Genomic DNA, 5,989 nt, shown 5'->3' with positions numbered 1-5,989 from the left:
ACAGTCAGTACATCAGCTGTAGATCTTGTCGGACGGAAACCATATAGCTTGTCACTGGTTGCTTTTGCTGAGGGATTTGACAATTTCTCTATTTAACACGGATTCCAGCAACTTACTCATGACACAAGAAGCAACTTGCATATGACAAAGAAGACTAATTGGTCTGTACTGAGATACAGAAGACTGATCTTTACTATTTTAAAACATTGGGCAAACTAATTATGTTTCAAGGTGTTGTGAAGTATTTCTCCTTTAGGCATCGATTGAACAGCTAGTTCGGTTACAGCTTTTCGGTACTATAACTGGAATATTGCCATAACCAGTTGCCTTGCTGTTATGTTATTGATGCGTGTGGCAATATTATGAACAGATATGTGGATGTCACTCAAATTATTTACAATCATTGGGCGAAAATTCGGAAGGTAGGGAACCCTGGTCGCATAGGGTTGAGTTTGCTGCAGAGTTCTTGGAAAAGAGTTCAGCTTTGTCAGGTCAGTTCACTTTAGGTCAGTTGATGATGGTTCGGATAGAGGACGCGCATCTTTTTAGAACCTTGTTTGTTATTGGCGCATGAAAAACACACCTCCGTTCTTATTCTTTGGCCTGATGGATTCTGCATACGACACTCTCGCGTTTCCTATAATGCTTTTGCAGTGATTGCTGACAGTTCTATAGGCGCCTTTAGTTTTAAAACATCCAACTGAAGCAGCAATTGAAGTGGTGGTTTCTGTGTGCAATGGCGACAGTGCGTTCAGTAGTGACCCAAGGCTGGCTGTTCGGTTTCTGATGAAAGTTTTTGAATTAAAAAAAAATCTTTCTTTGAAGATTGGAATGCTGGGTATGGGGCAACCTAACCAGTTGCCAACATTCCCCTGCTTTTTATTGAAACCAGCTGAGAGCTCTTTTTAGTATCCTCGTTGTTCCCTTAAGTGCAATTGTCTGGATCTCTTTTGCACTTGGTTCACCAGGAATATTAGTTAGGTAGGACTTCAGGTTCTGCTTCATAAGCCCTGTAGCACCTATAATAATATTGATATCTACCTAAGATTCCAGTTTCTTTTCATATCATACATGAGACCTTGATATGCGGTCTGTTTCTCCTTTTTCAGCTATGATCAGACCTCCATCACTGGGGACACTCACTTCAACTAAGGTTGCGACTCTCTCTCTGACTTATTCCATATAACTATGTCAGGTTTGATGTGATATCAGACGCACTCTTTTTAAATATAGAGCGTGAGCTTAGCTCTGACATGAACGCTCGGAAACTGTCCTAGTCAGCCATCGAGTATCGGTACACAGTTCGATGGAGAGGGATATTTGCGATTTTTTAATACTTTCTTTTTATCGTTATATATCTAGAATGTGCTTAAACTGACTAACAATTACTTTAGATGTTTAAAATAAGATCAATATGAGAAGTCAGTTTATCATTCTAGTACTGTACTTGTAATTAGTGGCTTGCGGAAATTCAATTCCTAATCTGCATCCCATTAATATTTAAGTAGAAAAAATCACTTGATAAAATCATAAATTCGAAAGGTGTTTTAAGTAATCTAAATACATAGATAACAATGGATTAGCTTCATCATAAAGGTTAGCTAATATACAATAGGGTCTAAGTAATAGGGGATAAGTACAGAATATCAAACTTTTTATTTTCTTATCAGTTTGTTGAAGCTGGGAATGGAGCATTCTACTGGATGCCAAACATTCACCCGCTAACTCATGTATTCCAACCGAGAGATCTTTTTAATATTCTGACCGTCCCTTTAATTGTAATTGTTTGAATCTTTCTTGCACTTGGTTCACTGGGTATATTTGCCAGATAGGTTTTGAAATTCTTTTTATGAGACCAGTTGCTTTTATAATAACTGGAATGATAGGGTATTCTTAACCTGTTCTGGAAGGTGGTGTGCAACAGCAGATTACGTGGGAGATTAATAAAATCGTTTAAGTGATTGGTAACATAATCTACACCTCGTTACTTGATATATATATATATATATATATTTATATATAAATATTTATATATATACATATATATATATATAACTTGAGTTCCTTTAATCGAAACTGAAACCAAAATTTATGAAGAATTCTTAGTAAAATTATTTATAAAAAAATAAATGACTTGAGTGCCATCAGCTTTAAACGAAACCGAAACCGAAACTAAAACTTATGAATAATTCTTGGTAAAATTATTTATTACAAGAAATGGTAGGTTATAACAATTAAACGACAGTTACTCGGAAGAAAAAAAAGATGTAAGCGTGATACATTAAATAACATCGAATTAATATATAGATTAGCAGGACTTGTGGAAATTCCACAGGGGACTCTTTCATATGTAATATATTGATGTTGGCATTCTGTAGATGTTCAGCGTAAATGGAGACACTCTGATATTGTTGTAGCTCTTTTGTTAACACTGCAAAAGTATTTATCTAAGCTAGCAGGGACGCCTGGTGTAGCCCGGTCGTAAAGTACACTTGAATATGATATTTTAATTCTTGCAGATTTCGTATATATTATTATAGAGTTAATGTTTCATCGATTTTTATATATTATAAAGTTGCGATTTCAAAAATAAAAAAAATATATCCATATGACTTGAGTGCATCAGCTTTATTCGAAACCGAAACCAAAACTTATGAAAAAAATGTGTATATATATATATATATATATATATATATATATATATATATATATATATATTTATATAACTTGAGTTCCTTTAGCTATAATCGAAACCGTAACCAAAACTTATGAATAATTCTTGGTAAAATTATTTATTACAAGAAATAGAAGTGCATAACAATTCAACGACAGTCACTCGGATGTAAGCGTGACACACAAAATGAATAAATAACACACGCGCTATCGTATTAATATATAGATTATCTCTAGGTATTTTCGAACATTTTATTATAAGCGATTTTTACTTGCAATGACACGTGGTATCCATTGGATTCTAAGTGACAAAATGTCTCTCAAAGTTCCCACCACACTCTGCCTATATCAATAAACACTGCAACTCATTCTGCGTTATCGTAAGAGTCGTTTACCACTGATGTCTCATTGGCAGCGACCATGACCCAGTATACCTCGAATCCTTCGATGGAAGTATGTTTGCCGCTCTCTTTCTTCAGTCATTCCATACTTATTGATCTTCACGACAACTTATTATACAGTTATATTTATAACTAGCGGTTGCGCTGCGTCGTCACACACAACGCCGTGCCAAATACTCAACATCATGTACACTCTACATCGTCTTACCATCAACCTTTACCCTGTGACTACCAAAATCACTGAAAAAACAAAAATACCCAAACTAAGAGTAAGGATAATGAGTAAACGTTGGATAAAATGCTAGTTAAAATTATTACGAACTTGCCAGGATTCGAACCTGGAGTCTTCTGATCCGTAGTCAGACGCGTTATCCATTGCGCTACAAATCCTTTTAGTATACCGAGAGATGTTACCGCGACTGTATACAAACAGTGCTAAATTCCGTTGACAGGGACAGGTAACTTTTCCGACAATTGCACGAAACGGCCCCAAACCCCTTATTTCGGGCTTTTTATGTGACTCGGCGTTGTTACAAACCACATACAGGACAATCTAAGGACTCACACCTTTCAGGGAAAGAAAGAATTTTTCAATTCGGTGCATCCGTTCGAAAGTTTTATAGGTATAGATACACACATACACATAAATAAATAAACATTTAGAATTTTATTAATACCATAGAATACTGGGAGTTCTCCCATAGACAATCATCAAAGATTACTTAATGACAATAACCGGTGGTGTTCCTTGGAGTCTTTGTGACAACAAATCTCACTAGATTTCAATAGAGTACTCTCTACCTCATTGGATAATTTTTACGAATGAATTTGCGTTATCAGAACAACCGTTTGCCATTTACTTCTCGATGGCGACGAACATTTGTTTTCACATCAATTTGGGTGGCAACAAGCCTCTCTAAGGTTCTAGTCCTTTTCGCAATCATCTAGTGGAGTTCGGGTCAGTGCTTTCTTATTTTTTCTTCTTCTTTGTCTTTTTCCTCCTTCTTATTTGTCTTTCCCTCGTCTTCTACTTCTTCTTCTTATTATTATTATTATTATTAGTAGTAGTAGTAGTATTAACAATAATATTTTGGCAGAAACACGTTCTGCATAAAAATATGTACAGACATAGATATATGTGGAAAAATAATGAGAGAGAAAAACAGGGATCTGCATATATATCCCCACAAGTATACATATGTGTGTGCGTGTGTGTGCGTGTATTTATATATCTTTCTACAGATATGCTTTTGTGCAAATACGCTATCTAATTGTTTCACTCTTTGTGCATAACGATCATTTTAATTCATAAGCTCAAAGCTTGTAAAATTTAACCACAGAGCATATATAAATGAATAACAATACAACTACATGCCAAGATTCCACATTTTATTCAATCTTATCATACAGTTATTTTAGCATATAAAAATGTCCATATACTTTACAAACCTCTTTTGTTACGTATTAACAATCATTATTTTAATGTAAATATTGAATTTTTTCATCAGAAAAATTAAAAAAAAAATACTTCGAATGAAATGATATGACTATGCTTTGTCTGCAAAAATTCTATAGAGGAATCAACATCGTCTTTTTATACATGTCGTCATATTAGTTGTAAGAGTTTGCTTTTCAGATATTAGTTTACATATGGGTTAAATAATGTCTCCACATGGTATTTCCATACAAAAATTATTATAAAATAATTGTAATCTCTTTCAACTAATAATTGGGGTTATATATGCAATGAGTATTTTTAGGATGTTAATACGAAACTAATTCCTTGCCTTTTTTAAAAACCGTAGCTTAAATTTCATTGAGCGGCCATCTTAGATTTCCGACGCTATCATATTATTTAATTTATGTGTATATTTACTTAAATTGTTGTGTATTTACTAATAGTTTCGAAGTATATATATATTTATTTAAAGTATAAATATATTAAAAATAAAACCATAAAACAAAAACATGACTTGATTAACCACAATTTAATACATATTCTAGGGAATGTTTGTTATATAAGTTTATTTAAGTAGCTGGTTCAAGAGACCTAATCCGATTAGAAATAAATTGAGTCTCGTGCACTTTACAAATAACCACACTCACTAATTAAACCAAATCTATAGAATTTTTACGACAAGATATGGTCGCATCCATTTCACTCTAAGTTAAATTTCTGATTTTCTAGTAAGTATAAGAAGAAAAACTTCGATATTGACATATAAATAATGATTGTTTCTGCGTAACAAAACATGTCTGTTAAATTGTAATATGCTGAAAGAACTGAATAAGATGGTATAAAACGTTGGATGTTTGAATTACCTATATGGTTATCTCTCTCTCTCCGTATATATATATATATATATATATATATATATATATATATATATATATATATATAAATGCACGTATATATATTTATATTCGTTAATATATTTGTCTATATACATGCACAAATATATTAACGAATATAAATACATATATATACGTGCATTTATATATATATATATATATATATATATATATATATATACAGATATGTAAATATGCATAAGCATAGATATTATACAAACATGAAGAAATATCTATATATATGTGTGTGTATACACAGACACATATGTATTTGTAATTTCTGTTTATATATTTATCTTTATGCGTATATATATATATATATATGTATGTGTATACATACATATATGCACACATTATATATATATATATATATATATATATATATATATATATATATATATATATATATATATATATACTTGTCAACCACAAGGCATAACACTAAATTCTTTTTTGCGGCTGAACATATATATCAACTCGGATAACGTAAGAATCGATTGTAAAAGATAAAAATATAGAAATACAGAAGTAAAGAAACGTCAATTAATAAAATCTCGCAGAAA

The 5,989-nt window shown here is 32.1% G+C and overlaps 1 non-coding gene across 1 annotated transcript; it reads right to left on the bottom strand.

Moving 5' to 3' along the window:
- Positions 1-3,391: 3,391 nt before the first annotated feature.
- Trnar-acg (transfer RNA arginine (anticodon ACG)) lies at positions 3,392-3,464 on the bottom strand. Its single transcript has one exon. It is a non-coding gene; the product is annotated as a tRNA-Arg (tRNA).
- Positions 3,465-5,989: the final 2,525 nt, after the last annotated feature.

This window comes from Euprymna scolopes, chromosome 40 (assembly GCF_053919585.1).
Source record: "Euprymna scolopes isolate OS-2025 chromosome 40, ASM5391958v1, whole genome shotgun sequence".
NCBI lineage: Eukaryota > Metazoa > Mollusca > Cephalopoda > Sepiida > Sepiolidae > Euprymna > Euprymna scolopes.
Note: the sequence above shows the minus strand (reverse complement) of the source record. Positions and strands in the feature narration are given on the sequence as shown.